The sequence below is a fragment of the Lissotriton helveticus genome (genome assembly GCF_964261635.1).
Source record: "Lissotriton helveticus chromosome 1_1 unlocalized genomic scaffold, aLisHel1.1 SUPER_1_unloc_9, whole genome shotgun sequence".
NCBI classification, from domain to species: Eukaryota; Metazoa; Chordata; class Amphibia; order Caudata; family Salamandridae; genus Lissotriton; species Lissotriton helveticus.
Window position 1 is genome coordinate 3796405 of NW_027611736.1, and position 23508 is coordinate 3819912.

The 23508-nt window shown below is 46.0% G+C and overlaps 1 protein-coding gene across 1 annotated transcript in view; it reads left to right on the forward strand.

The window, feature by feature from the left end:
• Nucleotides 1–332: 332 nt before the first annotated feature.
• Nucleotides 333–23508, forward strand: part of LOC144806595 (uncharacterized) — a 91434-nt gene continuing 68258 nt past the window's right edge. The window contains exons 1-2 of the mRNA XM_078672929.1: nucleotides 333–399; nucleotides 5186–5300. The gene's annotated coding sequence lies outside the window, so the exon portion shown is untranslated. The remainder of the gene's footprint in view (nucleotides 400–5185; nucleotides 5301–23508) is intronic.

The window sequence follows — 23508 nt, forward strand, 5'->3', positions numbered from 1 at the left end:
CGAACCGAGGAGCTTTGCACTTAAATACACCTCCGCGGGTGCTGTTGTTGTCTCTCATTCATTGTGTCCCCGCGCGGACCTGTGCTGGTGCTGAGCTGTCGCCCTTTACTGTGCTGTGAACGAAAGAAAGAAATCTTTCTTAGATTCTATCTGTCCTCCGCGCATGCGCAGTTGTTCATCCATCAGGCCCTCTTTAATCCGCGTTCCCCGGCGGGAGGCAGTATCTGTCCTCAGCGCATGCGCAGTTAATCCAATGTCTCCTTACTCTGCACTGTGGGAAGCCGTGTCTATCCCCAGCGCATGCGCAGTTGTCCATGAACAGACCCCTTTTAACCCCGCGCTCATGGTGCAGTCCTGGCCTCTGGCTCAGCAGGGAGCACAGCACCCAAACCACCCCAGGTGAGGCCAGACCCACAGCAGGGAGCACAGCACCCAAACCACCCCAGGTGAGGCCAGACCCACAGCAGGGAGCACAAGACCCACATTGAACCCCAGGTGAGGCCATGAGATACAAAGATTGTCTGCTGCTGGGAGGGACTCCAGCCTGCTCTCCGGGAGTCATCTGTTGTTGTTGTTATTGTCTGCATCGATCGATGATTATTTTGTCTCAACAATGCTCATTGGCCCTCACTGCTGGAGTTGGATCACTCTTTTCAAGGCCTCAGCAAACGGGGACATTTTTTCACCTGAAAAGTCTGTGATGCGAAGATCGACTTGAATCCCATGTGTGGCTTTCACCAGAGTGAAGGGGGGCCGCCCCGCCAATCGAAAGTGAAAGAACGCACTCCCAGCCAGCACCGACTGCGCCTCAGGTAAACAAGCATTGGCAACGCACTCCCAGGCAGCACCGACTGCGCCTCATTGTACCTGGGCCTGCACAGCATCATCTGATGAGGCTAAAACTCCCCCAAATATGACCCAACCTCACTAGGGCCTCAGTGACCAGGCAGCGGTCAACCAATGCCCATCAGGTAAACAAGCATTGGCAACACACTCCCAGGCGGCACCGACTGCGCCTCATTGCACCTGGGCCTGCACAGCATCACTGATGAGGCTAAAACTCCCCCAAATATGACCCAACCTCACTAGGGCCTCAGTGACCAGGCAGCGGTCAACCAATGCCCATCAGGTAAACAAGCATTGGCAACACACTCCCAGGCGGCACCGACTGCGCCTCATTGCACCTGGGCCTGCACAGCATCATCTGATGAGGCTAAAACACCCCCAAATATGTCTCAACCTCACTAGGGCCTCAGTAACCAGGCAGCACCGACTGCGCCTCATTGCACCTGGGCCTGCACAGCATCATCTGATGAGGCTAAAACTCCCCCTAATATGACTCAACCTCACTAGGGCCTCAGTGACCAGGCAGCACCGACTGCGCCTCATTGCACCTGGGCCTGGGCCTGCACAGCATCATCTGATGAGGCTAAAACTCCCCCAAATATGACTCAACCTCACTAGGGCCTCAGTGACCAGGCAGCGGTCAGCCAATGCCCATCAGGTAAACAATCATTGGCATCGCCAGTAGGTCTCGCCTCTGGGACCTTATAAGTGTTTAGTTATCCAGCACAATAATATCCTTGGTGCAACAACATCAACTGTTGCATGGCTAAACACTTATAAGGTCCCAAAGGCGAGACCTATTGGCTATGCCAATGCTTGTTTTCATTGGTTCCTGTTTGTGCCTTTTAGAGATGCATGCTTCTGTTTCGTCCTCGTGTCTAACTACTCCCACCTTTTGTTGATCTAGATCACGGCTACTCACATTTTCCCGGGGCCGCAAAGTTTGGTCTATGATGTGACCGAGGGCCGCACTGATGCCAGTGGGGTTGTTAAGTCTGGGTAGGAGAAACACGAGTAGGACCCTAAGGTCATCAGAGGATCTTCTTATGCAACAGGGCAGAATAAAAAGAGCAAGATGGGGAGGAAGGTCCTTCAAGCACTTGGTTCCTAAAATGTAGAACACACTACCCAGGGACAGGCGCATGATAACCAACAAATTAGCATTCAGGAAAAGACTCAAAACATTGCTCTTTCCCTAAAAACTCCCGATCTGAGGCAACTTGACTCAGTCTACTGTAGTTATGTTTCTCTTAGCGCTGGGAAGCCTAAGGGCAGCTATGCACTTTACAAATACGTAAACATCTTATCTGAGACTCTTGTTCAGATAAATTGGATAGCCATCTAGGTTCGCGGACTACTGTACAAATGGGTTTAGACAGCAAGGATTTAATTGCTCCACTGAGTTCGGTAAAGGCGCTGATAGCCACTGGGTGTGGAACAGGGCCTCTAAGCAGATTTTAATAAGATTCATGTTTCCCCTAACCATAGAACTGAATCGGTCTGCGTTATTAATGCATCGCCATACCAGTCTGCGGTTATCTGTGGATGGTGATATATCTCCAGCACCATATTCTGTCATTAATACACGAGGTACTAGACAACCTGTTCTGATTCGAGCCCCTGGGCCTGTTTAACCTATTAGCACCATCCCTGGTGGGGTTGGTATTTGAAATGGTTATTGGTATAGGGGGGTGAGGGAGCGGACCCGTTTCTATCTATAGGCAATTGAGGCAGCCCCTGGATTGATCGTATATATCGGGTGAAGGGTGATTGCGGGAGCAGTAACTCTGGCGGTTTGCGACCCAATTTTGGCATCTAAAATACTCATACCAACACCTACACTAATGATGGCCCTTCTCCCATCAACCCCTTTGATTTCGGCCACCTTTTCCCCCATTCTCCCCTTAAAACGCTTGGCTACTAAAATAGCCACCCGCCTTCTTATCCAGGGTAGATGAAAAGAACTGCTGGGGAAAGAGTTGTGACCTCATTCTATGCCAATCTTTGGAGAGGAGCTGTGTCTCCTGGAGGAGGTCCACATCTGCCTCCATTTTATCCAGGTAGGAAAGGATGGACCTCCTTTTATTGGGATTGTTGAGACCTCTCACATTGAGAGTGAGAATTTTCAGTGTGGGCTGGGAAATAGCGTGCCATAGTGAGTGCACCAGCTTTAGCCTGTATTTGGGTCCCTGTGATCCCTTTTCCCCCTGAGCCCCCAACGTCTGCCCGGCCTCCATTGCCCTTTGATCCTCTCTTCAACGTCTTTAACCTGCATACCAGTTCTCCACCCTCCCCTCCCTAACTCCAACTTAGAAACCCATTAACCTCAAATTGTCCAGGGCCCGCCTTTTGTGCGTGCGCGTCCTTGGAAGTCGGAATAGTTGGGAACGTGTGTGGCTTGTTCCCCGTGTCGCTGCACTCCCCGTGTCTCTACGCTCCCAGCAGATTTCTTCGCCGCCCACCCAGCCTTGCAAATGTCACTTATCTGTCCCTCAGTCGTTCACGGTGTCATCATAGTGGAATGTCTCTTTCGACAATGTCTCCAGCACTGCCAGAATTTCTCGTGCCATGGTCTTGGGGTCCGGTCTCGTTGCTCACTCTGTGCTACGCCTCCCGTAGACCTTATGCCATCTTTCTCGAGGAGTTTTGGTCTGTGGGCCCTCTGTCTCCTCCTGGATTGGATTCTCAATGCCCAGCACCGGGTAAGTGTCCTGCATGGATCTGAGCTGGAGGAGTATGCCCTGCCATATGAAAATAAGCCAGAAAGGGTGACCCAAAGAATACGGTAATCCTTGATTTCGAAGACGCAGAGGCAATACGGTCCCCAGCGGCATCGACGTCCCGCCTTATCAAAAGGCGGTACATTGATGCCATTTGGGAACGTGTGGCCTCCATCGGTTATCTCCTTCATCTCCCCCGCTATTTCCCTTTACAGCGTCTGCAAGTCGCCTTGTAATGCACCGAATAGAGACTCTAAAAAGGGGTGGGTAACTGGAGCTTCAGAGGTGTCCACATCTTGGCTGATTTGTGTCATTGGGGAGAGCCTCCCTTCTCCGCTCCCGGTCATCGGGAGCTTGGTCAGCATCTTTTTTATATTCTGATCCTTCTTGCTTCTCGCCGAGGACATGGCTGCTATATCTCTTACCACATCACCAGACCCGCATACATTGTCGTGGGGGTCCCAGCCCCAGTGGGTGGCTGTCACCGGGTTGTCCTCCCGCTGAGCTCCACTACGCTGTTGCTTGATGGTGAGGGCCCTAGGTGTCACTCCCTTTCAGTCTTGTACGGGCCATGCTGTCTTCGACCGTCTGCTATTGCCCTGCTGGGCATCTGATGCTTGTTCTCAATACTCTAAGCACTTTGCGCCCGAACCTGCTGTGAATCCCCCTGTAGGCCAGCAGCCCTATCTGAGCCTGGAGCACTAGATGTCTTCTAGTACCACTGCGGCTAATTCCTGCATTATGTGCTTGCAGGCCGTGGCCTCCGGTTTCCTCTGACTTGGCAGTCAGCTCCAGAGAGACTAATCCATGCCCGGGCCCCTCATCCATTGGCACCTTGTGATTCTTACAGCGTTACAGTTCATATCTCATTCCCTTATTGGATTTTGTCATTTTAGTGTCATTTTGTTCAATACACTTTACTTTATTTTTCTATTTCTTTTTTTGTTTTTTATTGTTTTGCATTTTGACTTTTAGTTTTTTGGTTTCTGCATACATATTTTACATATTACCTTAAGTTAAGCCTGCCTGTTCGGTGCTTAGGTACCAGGTGGTTGATCCTAGGTTAATTGAATGGCTTTGAAAGTTCACTCTGACAACGGTTGTGATTGTTCCACATCTACCGCAAATAATAATTCAGTTTCTTGCAGAAACTATCTAACATTATCTGCAAAACAGGCAGTTGATAACCTACCAGGGTTGAAGCACCATGTGGACAGATTGAAATATGGGATGAGTATTGTGTGGCAATAGAATCGCTAAAAAACTTCAGTTTGCAGATGAACCAAGAATTACGCTTGAATGTCATAACTTTTTAAAACAAGGTAGTCAGGAAAGTGTGGCGAATATATTGCAGCATTTTGACAGCCCCAAGCAAATTTGAGAACAGAGTGGATGTATGTTGCAGAAACGAGTCTTCACCCAATGCGAGTGGTGATATCCGCTTTGCAGATCTGCCTGAAGTTATGATGCTGCTGACAGTGTCTGCTAAAAGCGATGGCGTGACTGGTGGAACTATAAAGCCAAATAAGTGAAATCTATCTTCCGACACCGCAGTCTTCGTGACTGAGACCAGTAATGCTGAAGACACTGAGACTCACAGCAGTAATTTCTCCTTTCAGAGCGTTATTGCTGCAGATGGAGTGAAGCCAAGAAGTAACCACATTACTAAGGTACCAACAAAGTTTAATATTATTAATTTGTATTAACTGTTTCTCTTTTGCAGCATTTGGAAATGCATTTTCTTATTTTGTTGCTTTTTGGTACGTTTTTTATTGTAGGCTGTTATATTCTGTTTAAAGGGAAAGATGTTGTAGTGTGTGACCTTAATGCTGCAGTTTGCATTTCATTACCATCATTTGCTTATCCTGGAGAATCTCCAGGGTGGAGGAGTTTTGCTGTTCCAGAGTTCTTCCTTCAGCTTCTGGGCAGTTGTCACTCTGTGGCTATCTGTGGTCCTGTTCCTCTGCTCTTCTTGTAGTAGCTCCTATCAGAGCTTCATCCCCCCGCCAACGATAATAAGATGCCAGCACACAACACAGCCTATGATGTGCTACGTCTATCTGCTCGGCGCAGTTAAAGCGCGGATAAAGTTCTCCGCACCTATCAGGCTGTGAATGTAACCTAAAGGCTTAAGATGCAATGAAGAGCTTACCTCCTTCCTGAGTGGCTCCAGACTGCTGTGTGCAGACCCGATAGCTGGCAGCACCCTGGAGTATGTATGTATAAATCAGATTATGTTGAAGTAACTTGCAATATAGTGGCAGGCAGCACCCTGCCATAGAGTAGGATTTCTCATAGTATTTTATTTCCTGGCACATTAATGGAGATTGTCTTTTAACTGGCAGAAGAACAACAATGACCATACATTTTTCTGGGTTTGTCTTTAAAATGACGTACACATTAGGAATGGCATTTCGTTCTGCTGGAATAATAACACACGTTATCTTGCACTCTGCTATGATGTTGCATAGATTGTTGGCTGCAATGCTTCATTCAAACGTGATTTCTACAGGGCACATACATGATTTGCTGCTGTAGAGAAATAATGATCCTGTGTACTGTGGCAGACTCCGAAATATTGAAAAACTTCATGACTTCCCTTTCAGCACTTCATAGTAAAACCTTTCAATTTTTGACTCGATCATTTGGCAGAAACATAACTTAGTACCATTAATAGAGTTGTGATGGGCAACATTCATGTGGAGTTAGGACTGGCTCGACCAGAGTGCTTGCTGACTTGGAGGAGCATGGAGTTGACCACCTTGCCTGGTCTGGTGTGGAACCAAGCCAGCGATGCTTTGCCGCAGGCTCATTTGCCCTGATAGCTGGTCAACAGTTTGAGGAGAAGGAGGTGAAGAGCTGGCTAAGTGTGCCATGAAGCTGGCATTTCAGTACATCCCTGAGAAGTGAGCTTTGAGTCGATGTAGTGTTCCTCTTATACCACGTGCAATTCACCCTCTCCAAAGCCTCAAGAATTCCTGGGTGTGAAGGGCGGCTGATTCTGATTGGGTGCTTGATAGTTTTCCAGAAACTCATGTTCTTGATAGTTCATGTTTGTCAGTAGTTAATGAAACACGTCCAGGTGTTTAATCTCTTCAGTGACACAAGCTGCAATAAAAGTTTCTTTGTCTTTGCAAAAAAAATGAATCGCCAACGAGCCTCTGTAGGTCAAAGAATGGAAGGGTAGGGAAACTGTCAGTCATCTCACTGCTAAGCAGAGCCATGTCATGCTTCATCCTCCGTCAGGCCTCTGATTTTGACCAACATCGCTTAGAACACTGGGACTTTAGAGACCATCCTTTTAATGAGAAAAACAAAACTACAAGTCCCATAAGCAATAGTGGTGGAAGGTGTCACACATGACCTGGGACAACATCCGATTCAGCACATCCAGTTCCATTTTTTAAGTATTTGACACAATATTGAATTTATAACCTTTGTTTTTTATGGACATGACTCACCAGAATTCTAAAAACGTCCAGGACAGAAATGGAATGGAGTCCGTTCCATTTGCAGATGGCTGGCCCTACGCAGCAAGGCCTGACTGTTGCCCACGAGGTTTTCTATTGAAAATGGAGAGTTTGTCGATCTATTTCAAACGCGGAGATCAGATAAACGGGTACTGAAACATTACCGTTGAGGGTAGAGTGGACTGCGCACTGAGGGGCACCCGAAGAGCGGTTTCACAACGCAGCAATACACATCCAACCCTACATATCACATGGTCAAGCTTCATTTAGACCCTGTAGAAGAAGATTTTTTTATTGGAGACTTTTGCCCAACCACAAAAATCTACTCATGTCGTACCCATGCTACAAGGCCTCCTTAGACATGCTCCTGAGGTGTTCAAATACCCAGTTAGAGCTAGGGGTCTTAACCCCAGAGTAGATCAAAAATACAAGGCAGCTCCCAGTTACCCAATGTACATTAAGGGCCAACTTCCCTTAGATTCACTAGTAGTTGCCAATGCACGCAAAAGAGCAAACTCCCAAGGGTCAGGTGACACACCACCTCCTGACAAAGAATCCAAGTTATTAGACGCGTCAGGTTAACGTATGGCTTCTCAAGCTGCTAATTCTTGGAAAATAGCAAACACACAAGCCCTTCTAGCAAGATACGATAGTGCTCACTATGAAGAGCTGGAAAAGCTCATTCAACATCTGCCCCAAGAATATAAGGACAAAGCCAATGACCTTATACAAGAAGGCAAACACATTAACCACTACCTCAATCAAATGTGCGCTTGACGCAGCTGTCACCGCGTTACGTGCAATAAATACTAGTGTTCTGCTTCATAGACACTCCTGGCTCAGGGTATCTGGATTTAAGCAAGAGTGCAAAATACGATCCTAAATCAACCTTTTGATCAACAGCACCTCTTTGGACCTGCAGTTGACGCATCTCTAAAAAAAAATAAAAAAGATACAAACAGCAAAGTCTATGGGCGCCTTACAGTCACCATCTGCCAGAGGCTCCCTTCGTCGCTCCTTTTATAGAGCCAGTTCCAAAACTAATACATAAGAACACCCACATCATCCTATAAAAGTCCCAACCAGGGCTCCTTTTCTAGGGGATACAATAGAGGAGGTTACAGAGGTAACAACAATAAGGGTAGAGGCAGAGGTAATAACACCCGCATCTCCCCTAACAATAAAGAGTGACTTCCCTGCGCTTCCCCCCGATCAGCCCACTCCGGTCGGGGGACGCATCTCACAGTTCCTACCTGTCTGGAATTCCATCACAACAGACAGGTGGGTAAGACAAATTATCCAGTATGCTTATTGCCTGGAACTCACTTCTACTCCCCCCCAACATTCCTCCAAGACCGTGTCCAATGTCATTAGAACACCTAACGCTCCTCAAACAGGAAGTCTTAGCAATGTTGCAAAAAGATGCAATAGAGCCAGTTTTTCTAATTCATCAGGGGACAGGAGTCTACTCCCTTTTTTCCTAATCCCAAAAAAGGACGGCTCTCTAAGACCAATACTGGACCTCAGACCGCTCAACGTTTACATTCAATCAGACCACTTCCACATGGTCACAAGTGCTTCCACTACTACAGCAAGGCAACTTTCTCTCCACTATAGATCTAAAAGATGCCTACTTCCACATTCCAATACATCTCGCTCAAAGGAAGTATCTCAGATTTGTGGTAGATGGTCAACACTACCAGTTCAAGGTGCTCCCATTCGGAGTCACCACAGCACCCAGGGTTTTCACCAAATGCCTTGCGGTAGTTACAGCCCATCTCAGAAGACAACAAATTCATGTCTTCCCCTATCTAGACGATTGGCTCACTCCGGACAATACAGTTGCTTCACAGTCTGGGATCCACAGTAAATCTAGACAAATCCCACCTCCAACCGTCTACAATGCAACAATATCTAGGGGCAACAGTGAATACTTCTACAGCCCTAGCATATCCCAATCCCATCAGGATAAATGCTATATAAAACCTAGTTCAAAGACTAGACAACATCACTCACTATCAGCAAGAGTGTTCATGCAGCAAATAGGTATGATGGCATCTTGCATTTTTCTCGTCCCTCATGCAAGATTGCAAATGCGCCCATTACAAGAATGTCTAGCACGCCAGTGGAACCAAGCTCAAGGTCAACTAACAAATTTGATGTTGGTGGACGACCGCACCCATCACTCTCTGCAGTGGTGGATTACAAAAAATCTTTCCAAAGGACGGTCGTTCCTCGAGCTAGTTCCACAGGTAGGGCTAACAACAGGTGCATCGCTCACCGGCTGGGGAGCACATCTCCAAAACCATACCATTCAAGGTTTATGGAACTCTCAACAAAAGCAATTCCACATTAACTTCCTGGAATTGTTGCCAATCTCTCTAGCGCTGGAGTCGTTTCAACCACAACTCCTAGGCAAAGCTGTCCTAAGTCGTACAGACAACATGACAGCAATGTATTACATACAAAAACAGGTGGGGGACACACTCTCCCCAGTTACCCCGTCTAGCACAGAGCAACTGGAGGTGGGCCATTCCACGGAAAATATACCTCCTAGCAGAACATCTATCAGGAGTACACAATCAAATAGCGGATCTTGTCAGTCGCCAAACACAACAGATCCACAAATGGTAACTTCATCCTCAAATTCTTCTTCCTTTCTTTCACATGGTGGGACAGCCAGACATAGAGCTGTTCGCCACACGCCAAAAAGCAACATGCCCAAGCTTCGCATCCAGACTAATGGGTCATCCATTTGAACCTTTACACAAATGTGAACTACAGTACCTTACTTGGAAAGTAGCTTTTTTAGTCGCCATCACTTCTCTCAGAAGAGTGAGCGAACTCCAGGCATTAACCATACAAGAACATTTTTTCAAATCTTATCATAACAAAGTAGTTCTTAGAACAAACTCAAATTTTTTACCCAAAGTAGTATCTGCCTTTCATCCAAACCAGTCTGTTGAACTACCAGTATTCTTCCCCCAACCAGACTCAGTGGCAGAGAGAACTCTACACACCCTTGATGTTAAAAGAGCATTACTTTACTACATCGAAAGAACACAACCCTTTAGGAAAACCAAACAGCTTTTCGTAGCTTTCTCCCCACCTCATAAAGGCAAACCTATAGCCAAGACAGGAATTGCAAGGTGGATTGTAAAATGCATATAAATATGCTACCTTAAAGCCAAATACACGTTAACCATTCCCCCTAGAGCTCATTCTACACGCATCTATGGCATTCTTACGGAACATTCCCCTAGATGACATATGCAAAGCAGCAACTTGGGCCACGCCACACACCTTCACAAAACAATATTTTGTAGATGTGCATGCAAAACAACAAGCTAGTGTGGGCCAGGCTGTATTAAACACTTTTTCAAACTACTGCAACAGGTACAGGTAGCCACCGGTAAGCAGGATACTGCTATATAGTCTATGCATAGTGTGCAATCTGCAGCTCATATGCCTCGAACGGAAAATGCTACTTACCTGTATACATCTGTTCTTGGCATGTAGAGTTGCAGAGTTGTACACGCCCACCCTCCTCCCCGGATACTTTTATCTGATCCAGTATTATCTGAATTGGATACATCACGCATTTACACCTTTCTATTTCTCACTTCTCCATCTAACCCTACTGGCAAAACAATGTTACGATGGAGCCGAAGCCCATGCACACTGTTGACCGAAGGAGGAGTCACCAACCTCATGACTACAAGATAAGAACACACCTAACATCGAATGGATGTTCTCTGAAGGCATGAAAGCCATCGCTGCCTGGATGCGTGCCAACTATTTACAACTTAATGCGGGCAAATCTGAAATTATGTCGTTTGGAGGAGCTGCCTCTTATTGGTCGCGTACCTGGTGGCCGGAAGAGCTGGGTACTGCCCCTACCCCTAAAGAAGTGTTTAAGTACCTAGGTGTCAGGATGGATCACAAACTTACCTTTGATACTCACGCTAACACTACTGCAGGATCTTGCTTTTACATTCTTGGCCTCCGGTGAAGGATTTTTCCCCTTATACCCTCTTCTACTAAGAAAACTTTGATGCAGGCCTTGGTGCTTAGTAGATTTGACTACTGCAATGCCCTCCTATTCTCAGCTAATCAATCTGCCATAAAAAGACTTCAGGTGGTGCCGAATACCGCTGCCCGACTTACTGTCAACGCCCCAGCTAGAACACCCTCTGCACCTCTCCTGAACCAACTCCATTGGCTCTCTATAGGAAAAAGGGTAAAATTCAAAATAGGCTGTATTATTCACAAAGCCCTCAATGGTCAAGGCCCTTCGTATCTTGCAATTAAACCCTCTGCTTACACCCCGGCATGAACTCTTAGGTCATGCTCTGAGCATCTGAGTCAAAAAGGCACGTAGTGGTGGGAAAGCATTCTCTCATCTTGCTCCGGCATTTTGGGATAATTTACCCTCACACCTGCGCTCTGGACTTACTCTGGCTCAGTTCAGAAAGATGTTAAAAACCCACCTCTTTTAATCTTTCCTTCGTTTCTGGTATTCCCCACTGTCTTAAGCACCGAGATACGCTCATGGGTGATTCAGCGCAATACAAGTCAATAAACTTCAAACTTCATATAGGATATACATGAAAAGACAGGGTCTGTGGAGCAAATACCTATAATGACAACAGAAATTTAACTATAACACAATATTCAAAAATAACAAGAAACACACCAGGGTTGTCAGCTGTGCCCACAGATCCTGGCGATCAAACCGGAACCCGCAAGATGGTAACAGCAAGGGTGAAAACTAAATATACAGCCACAATAGACAAAGAGTTAGCAAGGAGGAGTGCTTAACAGGAAATAATTAAAAACAAAGGACACACTTGGCAGAAAGTAAAAAACAAAAAACACTAGGATACAGGTAGCTAAGACTAAAGGAACATGAAGACAAGAAGGTAGGCACTGGAATAAGAGGTAAATAAAATAAAAAGGCAGGGACTCGGAATAGATAAATAAAAGGAGAGAGACTATAAGGGTGCACTAAATTGTACTGGTTCAGGAATCAAGAAAAGAAGGTAGCCCTGAAGGCAGTGTTAGTTCAAGGAACAAGGAATTAACTCTATCTCAGAAATCAAGGATTCAAGGTACAGGAAAATAGGGGGAAAGAAATTGCACACTTGGCAGAAAGCAGGTAACAAACATACAGGGGAAACCAGTAGCAAGACAGTAGGCACAGGAAGACAGCAAACTTGGAACGGGAACAAAGGTAATGGGAGGGTAAGCAAGGACTGGCAAAAGGGAAATACAGTAGGGAGGCTGCAAGGGTGCACTAAACAGTACTGGTTCAGGAATCAAGCAAACAAGGAGTAGCTAAGGCTCAGGAGTGAAGATAGCCGTGAAAGCAGTGCTAGTTCAGTAACAAGGAATCGCTATAGCTCAGAAAGCAAGGAATAGGTATAGCTCAGGAACTCTGGAAACAATGATAACAAGGGTCGGCCTCGCAGGAACACAGCTACAGTGACCAACACTGGAGTGAAAGGAGCTGGGGCTTCATAGAGCTCATAGTATTCACATGCAACAGACACCCACGACGACTCCACTATAATCGGATTTGTGAGCCAGCAAGCCCAACAGGCCGTCCTTAAGGAAGCAACACTACTCGCTGAGTGGGGCATTGAAGTCGTTGCGCCAAGGGTTTTGAAATATCCACATGTCCTGATGCCGCAACACGACACACATGAACCGACATCCATTCTCAAAGGCACAGGGCCCACCCGCCCAGATATGGGGGCGAAATCAGGGCGGGCAAAAACCCCATTAAAAATCAAAATCCAGCAAAATGACTGGCAACAGAGAGTGCAGCGGCCTCAGCAGGCTTCAGATCACTCGGAGGGCATAGGGAGACAGTGTCCCTAACCTAATAAACAGCCATGTAAACAATGCCCGTTCAAATCCACTCAGGGGTCTAGTTCGCAAGTTAACCATTATTTCATGGAATATCGCCGGGCTGAGCAACATCTTTAGGGACACAACTACACTTGATTACCTCGCACAGGGGGACATACTGTGCATTCAGGAAACCTGGGCAAGGGCAACGACCGCCATTGGTGGCTTTTACGAACATTTCAAATCAGCGACCAAAAGGACAATCTTTGGTCGCTCGTCAGGGGGCCTTTCCATCTATGTGAGTCATGCGTGCAAAATTAAGACAACTGAACTAAATCTGGGGTCTCCTGACCTTCAAGCCATCTTAATCGAGGGGTTGCTATCGGGTCAAAAAGCCCGCCCCCTTATACTAATTAATTGCTATCTTAAACCAATTAAGTATCAGCCCTCCCAGGCCATGGAATCACTTATTACAATTTTGGAAGACCTTTTAATAAATCATGAGGACCAAGATGTAATAATCGCGGGCGATTTCAATCACAGAGGCCTGGGACTAATTACGGAGGCACCTCCAAGTAAGAAGTCAGCCCCACTGAATGAATTTCTCGCAAATTTTAAGCTGCACTCCGCCCACAGCATACGAAAAAAGACCCACCCCGAATGGACCGCCAAGCCGACCTTTAAAAATGTCTCTACCATAGACTACATCTTCATCAACGAAGGGCTGGCCCATAATCTTTGCAACTTTAAAGTGGACGACAGAGATGAAAGCGATGAATGTATGACATAATATCGACAGACAGAATATCTACATACAAAAATATCGACACAAAAATATCGAAATCAAAAATATCGGAGTCATATCTTCATAAAGGTAAGTACAAAAATATCGAAAAATTAATATCGTAGTACAAAAATATCGAAATTAAAAATATCGTTTTTTTAAATGTATTAATAATGTAAAAATAATTTTAAAATACATATAATTTTACAAATATTAAATAAAAACATTAAAACATAATTAAAAAATTAAAACTAATACATATACATTTAAATTAAAAACGTAATAATTTAATGTAATTTTATATTTTTTAATTTCATTTAATTGATTTAAACTAAATGTAAATTTATTTTATTTTTACCCTGTACGCCTGTACCCCAAAAACCCAAAACTGACCCTGAACCCTAAAAATACCCCTTTACCCAAGAACTGAAAACTGACCCTGAACCCTAAAAATACCCCTTTACCCAAAAACTGAAAACTGACCCTGAACCCAAAAAATACCCCTTTACCCAAGAACTGAAAACTTACCCAAAATTAATTAACATTATTTAATTACCAATTAATTATTAATTAACAATAACAATAAAGTAAATATATTAGCACATTAGCTATAATTAATTTATTTTACTAATTAATATTATTTTTTCCCAATTAATTAATTAACAATAACAAAAAATTATATATTAAAAAATTACTCTAATATAATTAACTAATTAATATTAATTCATTACCAATTAATTATTAATTAAAAATATGTACAAAATTATATTAATTAATTAACTAATTAATATTAATTAATTACCAATTAATTATTAATATTTACAAACATATATTAATTAATTAATTATTATTAAATTACTTCCCACCCTATTCCCCTATAAACCCACAACCCGCTCTGATACTAAAACGCAAAATGTAAACAAATTTACAAATTTTCAAACATACATTACAAAACATGTTTAACAAACATATAAACAACATAATAAAATACATAACACTAAACAAAATTTCGATATTAGTAAAATTCGATATTAGTAACATACATACCTTAACAAAACGATATTCTGTCTGTCGATATTTTGGACATCGATATTCTATACTATCGAAATTAAAACATCGATATTATTGTATATCGATATTTTAATTTCGATATTTTGTCTGCATACCGAAAGCGATCATAGGCCCCTTCGCGCCACATTCAACCTGGCGCGGGTACAAGCAGAATCACAAGTAGTCATTGGAACTACCACGGGGGAAGAACATCATAAAGTCCATAAAAGAATAAAATGGACAACCAATCTCAGCCAGAGACTGCTAGATTATGTAGACAGAAGGGAGGAAGAACCTAACCCAGTCCACACTGAAAACATCATCCACCTCTGGGAAACTCTGACCTCCGACTTACTGGAATGTCTGGGCAACAACCACCATTTAAGAAGTCGCAATTACCACACTGGGCCTTGCCGTTTAAAATCGCAGAGTAAGCGCGCTCTTAACAAGGCAATTAGGGCACAAAGGAAAGGCACTCGCTTGTCAGGGATGCACTCCATTGCGCTTTGCGAACTGATTATAAAAAGAAAGTCTGGGACCACAAAAAACTGCAGACCGAACAGAATTGGTTGACCGTGTTCTCCTTAATAAAAGGATATGACAACAGCAAGCTCTGGCGCTTTATTAACAGTCTGACCCCCAGAGGAGAGCAAAAGGAAAACAATGTTGCAGGGAAAGTGTGGGAACAATATGCCAAGGGGCTGTACACCTGCGAGTCAAACCGGTCCACCCCAGGAAGCCTTGCATGGTCCAAGGTGGCGGCGGAAATCAGCGAACCCGAAAGTTCCACGACAGAAGGCCTAAATTTGACCTGGCCGGGAAAGTTTACAGAGGTGGAGGTATCAAAGTGCATCAAGGCCATTAGAACTGATGGCGCACCAGGCCCAAATGGGATTCCGGCCCAGGTCCTGAAAACCGCCTCAGCCTTTTTTGCATCTAGACTTACCCCTTTATTCAACCACTCCTTTGCCACTGCAATTTTGCCAACCTCTTGGAAAGGTTCAATTCTATTCCCTATCCATAAAAAGGGGGATCATACGAGCCCAGCCAATCACAGGCTTGTAGCTCTCCTCGACATAGAAGCAAAGATATACGCCCGCCTTCTTCTCAGCGATCTGGAGGACTGGGTTGTCAAGAACGGTATTCTCCCGCCCACACAGACCGGCTTTAGGGCTTACAGCTCCACCCTCGACAACATCATAGCCCTTTCCTACCTCGCGAAGAAGGCCAATTCGAGGAATAAGCCGCCCCTGTTTTGCTGTTTCATAGACTACTCCACAGCCTTTGATCGAGTGAACAGAGGCCGGCTCTGGGCAAAACTTGAGTCCTGGGGGTTACCACAGGCTCTGCTGAAAGCCATAAAAGCACTCTACGAGGGTACCTGGGTCAAGGTGAAGCTAAGCCCTACAACAACAACTGCAAGAATCAACACCAATTCCGGCCTTAAGCAGGGGTGCGTCCTGGCCCCCATGCTTTTCAACTTGTATACTGCGGACATGGGGACAGCCCTGAAAGATGCTAACTTAGCACCCCCAAAACTGGGGAAGCTTGTCCTGGGAACGCTCCAGTATGCAGATGACAAGGTGATCATGGACCACACTAGGGTGGGGCTCCAAAGAGCCTTAAGCAGCCTTGCCTCATATAATAAGGCAAATGACTTGCGGATCAACGTGAGCAAGACTAAGATCGTCATCTTTGGCAAATACCCCCATAAAAAAGAAGCTTCATGGACCCTGGGGGAGCACCGTATTGTTACTGCCCCATCCTACAACTATCTGGGCATCTGGGTCTCTGAGAGTGCCACTGCAGTCAAGCACCTGAAGGAGCTTAAACCAAAAACAGACAATACCATTCTGTCGTTAAGACGCCTAAGTCATCGCTTGGACAGTCCCTCAGCCGAACCAATGCTGACAGTGCTCAGGGCAAAACTGATCCCCGCCATCTCGTATGGGCACATAGCCAATCCAGGCGCATTTGACAAAGTGGTCAACGCGGCCCAGGCGAAAGCCTACAAGATGGTGCTACAGGCCCCCAGATATGCAAGGAACAACAGATTAAGGCTAGAAATAGGCCTTAAGCGACCAGAGCTGGCACTACTGGGGGACCTGTTAAAATTCTATATTAGAGTATTGAAAGCGCCAGAACACACCCTAAAGCACTTCCTAAAATCAATCTTTGGTGAGGTGGGCTCTCCCTGGCACTCAAAGGTAGAACTAGCCATTGAAGCATTGAAAATCAAGAGAAGGAGTTTGCCCCTGCACGAAATCCCATTCTCATCCTGGGCCCAAGCTGTTATGTGCCAAGTCCTGACCATCTCTTTTGGGCTTGACCTTGCATCTCTTCGGCAAGATCCATTAACTGAGGCCCTGGACAAATCATACACTCCTGGTAAACCCCAACCATACCTGCAAGACCCAGTATCCACTCACGTAGGAAAGAAAATTCTGCATTTTCGCCTTTTGGCCCACAGGATCGCGTATTTCAACCCCAAATCGGCACAAACGGATGGCGCCATAGCCTGTCGTCTATGCAATTATCGCAGAGAATCTTGGCTACACTTGCTGTGCTGCTGCACAAAGCTGGTCAATGACCGTCATCGTCTGTTGCTTCCAATTTTACGGAATATGGGCTACAGAACTTGCAGAGAGGCCTCGGACTGGTGCCTCTCTGTCTCCACGACCTGTTTGATAGCCAGAGTTGGCAAATTTATACACCAGGTGAAAATAGCCCTTGACTCCCACTCAACGAGTGTGCCTGCAAAGTAACTGGATTTCTTCGGCCCCAGTCATCCAACCTGGGCTGGTTCAAAGGTCTAACAAGGAATCCATCTATCGTTAACCGCCCTTGGGGTACGAATAGATTTTACCGAACTCTCATGTGCCTCCCTTCATCTGTTGTGAAACAACGGAGCAACCTACACTCTACTCCTCTTAAAAGAACTTTGCTTTGGACAACTAAATTGTACTAACTGTTAGCATTTTAACTTAAAGTGATATTTACTTTAAGGAGTGGATGGGACATTTGGGGGGGGAGACGGGACGTTCATCAAGCTTTTATCTATTTTTTACTGTAAAGATTTTAAGTAATCGTGCAGTTAATTAATAAAAATTGTAAAATTGTACTGCGGACATGCAGCAGGAGTGAGCAGGCTAACAGTTGCCAGCTACAGGTGTGCTGTATTCCTCCACCCATGCTTGGCCTGCAGGGGCGGAGAGGGAGTAGAGAGCAGGGCATTATAGGTAATGGAGTTTCAAGCATGATCAGAGAAACTGGCTTCTCAAAACCCGGCATGGATTGGGAATGGATGGGAATTTCCAAATAGCATCAAAATGGCTGTAGGTCAAGATATGCATAGATGGGAAGGTCCAGAAGCTTATTAGAACCCTGGAGAGTCTCACAATTCAGCACAATGGTGGTGGGCACAAGAGAGCAGGGAGCGATTCATGACATTTAGCATTTGGACCATGAGGACTGGAGTCAGTTGGCCAGCGACTACGCCAGGAGGATAAGGGACCAGGACAACAAGGGTATGCAGGACTGAGAAGACAGAGGGAGCCATAACCCGCGAAGACAAGAACCAGGAGTCTCGGCTACAAGAACAAAGACGAGGAGGACAAAGAATACTAGGACATGGCCCAGAAGCACTTTGACCTCAAGAACGAGCTGCAGAGACAGCAGGACCAGTGGGCACTTGAGGACTAGGATCAGGAGAAAAAGCAAGAACACATGGATCAAGACCTGGATATCCAGATGTTAAAGGTTGGGACCAGGCCTTGAGGACCAGATCTAGGAAAACCAAGGATCTGGATTAGTGAGACTAGAATGAGTTCCAGCTGGACGACTAGTGTTGTGATATCCCTCTAGGGATGAGTGTTGCACTCTATAAATACAGTAAATAAAAAAGAACCATGACGGCCAAGTGTACAAGTACCAGCGCCATGGAGGACAAGGAGAGCCTGTGGGACCAGACCGAGAAGGACCAGTTCCTGAAAGACCAGGACTGAGTGACTTATACTGCCTGGTGCCCACCAGAATTATACTCTTTCCAAGTCAGTGCCTGCCTCCCCTCCCCCCCAACTCCACCTCCAAAAGATAGAAATTAGTGCTGCTGCTTTCACATTTATCCGGGATCCAGCAGCATGTCTCTTGTACCGGAGCCTTTCTTGAACCCAGATGACGCATCTCTCCTCCTTCCTAAGCACGATAACACAAGAGGAAAGAAGCCTCTGCGGAAAGGCCGCAAGAAGAGGGTGGGCCCCTCATCTGAGCCCATGCACGGGGCGACCCCACTCATCACTGCTGAATTAATGCCACAAATCACACACACAAGCTGCGGCTGAATCGGGGATTTAATAAAGCTCAAGACCCTGCGTGCGCCACTATGGGAGGGTGTGTCTTTCCTCAGAATCTGATGCGCCTGCATAGTGAGGCAAGTAGAATCTACTACGCATGTGCAATGGGGGGTGAATCTCCTGCGCATGCGTAGTGAGGATGAGTGAAATCTGCCCATACGCAGTTAACGATCGAGTTCCCCCTTAACCTGAGAACAGGGTTCAGTGCTGAGTATTGAAACATTTCCTAGTTAGCATGAAGGAAAGTTTCAATTCTATTAAGGATGAGGAGGCGAGGATTATGCATATCTTTATTAATAGCAAGTTCAAAGGTAAAAGTCAAAACAACCCAGCAACAATACTACAACTCCCATGAACCAATAGTCCAATCCAGTAACAGTCCGATAAGCTATATAACACATAAACCATCGCAGTCCTTCCTCTTCTTTGCTGAAGGAAGTTAAGCACGCTGTTCCTCATTCCATCTTTGATTCTGAACATGAAGTATGCAGCCTCTCCTCGACGAGGGTGTTCAAATTGGAAGCCAAAAGATTCCTAATGAGCAAATTCTTACCGTAAGGGGAGGAGGCACACCTAATTCGTCTGACTTTGTTCTTATCACCATGGTACCTCCAGCTACAATGGATCATCTCCTATGTTTTTTTATTTCTTTTTTCACATGCGTACACCTGTTTACTGTGTTATCCTCCATTTTTGGGTGCTGTTTCCAAATTGATGTTTATACTACCCCCTTGTTCTTTCTTTCTGCCTATTGTAAAGCGCTCTGATATCCTTCGGGATCTTGTTTGCGCTATATTAAACTTTATGAATAAATAAAATAAATAAATAAAAATGTGGTCAAATACCTGCTTCCAGGCGATATATTTTGGCAGAAAAATCCATTTGAGATATCAAGTTTGGTTTTGTATTTTTTCCGCACAATGTTGTTTATTAGTGCGACACTATGTGTATTTTGTACTACAAATGTGCGACTTTCTGTGTTCAAGTTTCTGTAGTTTAACACTAGACTATATGAATGATCGTATTTCATCACAGGAAACAAGGGATTATTCATTGATGAGGTGCAACTTTTTATTACACCCCGGTACTCAAGTTCTTGCAGGATTTCCCTAACTTGTTTTTTAGCTTCATGCTTAATGGGGTATTATCTTTGAGGTTATGGAATTGTCCTCAGTGGTACTTCATGGTAAAGGCAACTGTCATACCACCCTCATGGTTGGGGTATAACGCAGGAGCTAGTGCTAGTGCCCACTCCTTGGCATACAAGTGTATAACCGATTCTTGAACAAGCTCGGAAAAGGCAGGTAAAATCACAGTTTCTCCGTTTAGGCCATCCATTACAAAATCAGGTCGACAAACCTTTTTAGCCAAAAGAATATTCTTAACCTTTATTGAAGTCCTTCCAAAAGAGAAAATTAATGTTTCTAGGTACCTCCCCCTCCAATAGAAGTTGTATTTCGTATAAAATATGGGGGACGCTTAACCTAATATCGGGTGCCTCGACCGTGAAGTACTCACTCAGCGCTACTCCCACCAGACAATCCAGCAGGTTCTGGCGAACTATTGTGACTTCTGTTGCGCTTTTTAGCATGGTCACTGCCCATTCCCTGCTCAGAAGCAGTGTCCTGAATATGCTGGGCATCCCTGACCGTAAGTCCAGCTACTTTCATCTTTTTGAATTGAGGTTTGGAAGGTTTAACTTGTTTAACCTGTTTAATGATGTAGTCAGATGAGCATTGGGATCCTTCGGTTTCACGTTCTCCTCCGATCTGGGCTTTGACCATCCACCTCTCTCCAAATGCTTTTCGGATAACTCCTGAAAGGAACGAGATGAACATATATCAGTATCCTGATACCTCTTAGGTGGTCTAATGTTATCGCAGTTAAGCAGATTGTAGTTTTTAGGTCTCGCCTGTCGATGCGCATGCGCATCGAGCAAGCGAGACTATAGGGGCTCATCGACTCTTTATCTAACTTGCAATGAATCGTGGCGATTCCTTGCAGTGCCCGTGACTTTTAAGCTCAATGCGCATGTGCATTGAGCTTAAAAGCGCGTGCACAGCCGCCCGCATTCCTCCGACACCTTTGAAGTGAAGCTTAGCTTCACTTCAAAGGCCCGGCTTCTTCACACCCACATGCCGCTCTGCCCCGCTCCGCCCCCTCCCCTGAGTCATCCTGCCTGCCCAGACTTCTCCTCCCCCCTACTTACATCCCGCTTTCACTTGTTTTTTGTTCCGACTCGACGTTCCCCCCGCCCCCTCCCGCCACGCAATGCCGAGAGCTTGTTTTTTAATGCCATCTTTTCTCCCCACGCTCTTTGGAGAGAATGCATTTGTGTTTTCTAATTGCTTCCCCTGACTGACGCCTTCCCGGATCATTGCAACCACAGTCACTTGCAGGTTTGCAAAACAGGCTGGGTAAACAAACAGATGACGTGGGCAGTTCAGTGCGATTGTCCAGCGAGTTGATATCGTCCGCAAGTTATTGTCCGCCCTCTGGTGCTTTGGACCACATCCTGACCCTATAGCCCTGCAAAATGATGGTACCACACAAGCCTATTGACCGCATACTGTCTGTGGTGTCTGCCCGCCCGCTCTCCACTCTATCAGGCAGCCAGCCGCACTCCTCCCACACCCCCGCTCCGCCCCCTCACTCTCTCTGCCCGCCCGCTCTCCACTCCATCAGGCAGCCAGCTTCAGGAGAGCAATCTGGAGAGCAATCTGCGGGGTGTCGCCATTTTAGCAGCACGGGCTTTCCCGATCACTGGACACTTACAAATTGGGCAGCAGCATTGAAGGCTTTGCTGCCTTACAAAACCGGCTCAGCGTGGCTGTCGCAACGCAAGTTTCCGTGTCTCCTGGAAGGCATCAAGTGCAATACTCTATTCCTCGTGGAACAGATCCAGCAGGACAGACGAGTACAAGAATAGTAGTTTGTATCAAAAGCATGACCTTCATTACCGCATGATAGCTGGGTGTTAATCAGCATGGCTAAGTCTAATTCCTTACGCACGGTGACATTTCTAATGTAGCTTCAGCGCCATCGGAAGTATAAAGCACTATATCCGTATCATACCATTATCGGCACTACAGGTCTTGTGTTGCGGATTGAGTTTCCTTTTAGAGGAAAGTTTGGTTCTGATTTGCATGTGTGCCAACTGGGGCCTCTGGTCAAGAATTGTAACTTCTGTCATTGCACAGAGCCCTAGAACTTAGGGTGGCTGATTATCTCACAAGAACATAAGAAACTTTACACGAAAAAAACACGCCCTTTTGGCAGGGCCACTGGAGCTTACTTGACTAACTATTTACAGCTGTTGGCTGGAGACTGTCATGTCTGGGTTCATTATGATATTCCGAGCGTTAAAACATACACTGCCAAACGCGCCTTCACATCCTCACCCCCTCATCCTCACACACCCTCACTCACCCTCACCCTCACTCACCCTCAACCCCTCACCCTCACTCACCCTCACCCTCACTCACCCTCACCCACACTCACCCTCACTCACCCTCACTCACCCTCAACCCCTCACCCTCACTCACCCTCACTCACCCTCAACCCCTCACCCTCACTCACACTCACCCTCACTCACCCTCAACGCCTCACCCTCACTCACCCTCAACCCCTCACCCTCACTCACCCTCACTCACCCTCACCCTCACTTACCCTCAACCCTTCACCCTCAAACCCTCACTCACCCTCACCCTCACTCACCCTCACTCACCCTCAACCCCTCAGCATCACACTCACTCACCCTCACCCTCACTCACCCTCAACCCCTCACCTACCCTCACCCTCAACCACTCACCCTCACCCTCACTCACCCTCAACACCTCACTCGCCCTCACCCTCACTCACCCTCAACACCTCAACCTCAACCCCTCACCCTCACTCACCCTCACCCACCCTCACTCACCCTCACTCTCACTCACCCTCAACCCCTCACCCTCACTCACCCTCACTCACCCTCAACCCCTCACCCTCACCCACCCTCAACCCCTCACCCTAACTCACACTCACCCTCACTCACCCTCACTCACCCTCACCCTCACTCACCCTCACTCACCCTCACTCTCACTCACCCTCACTCACCCTCACTCTCACTCACCCTCAACCCCTCACTCACCCTCACTCACTCACCCTCACTCACCCTCACCCACCCTCACCCTCACTCACCCTCACTCTCACTCACCCTCACCCTCACTCACCCTCAACCCCTCACCCTCACACAGTGCAATAGGTCTCGGAGCATTTGAGTTAGAGCTTTTACATTTGTTTATGGCTTTTTTTCTTTGTAATTCTTTAGCATTGCCTACAGGAAACAAAAATGCTAAAGATTTACAAAAAAAAACCATAAACAATTCTAAAAGCACTAACTCTAATGCTGCGAGACCTATTGCATTTCCAATGCTTGTTTTCAGTAGCTTCCT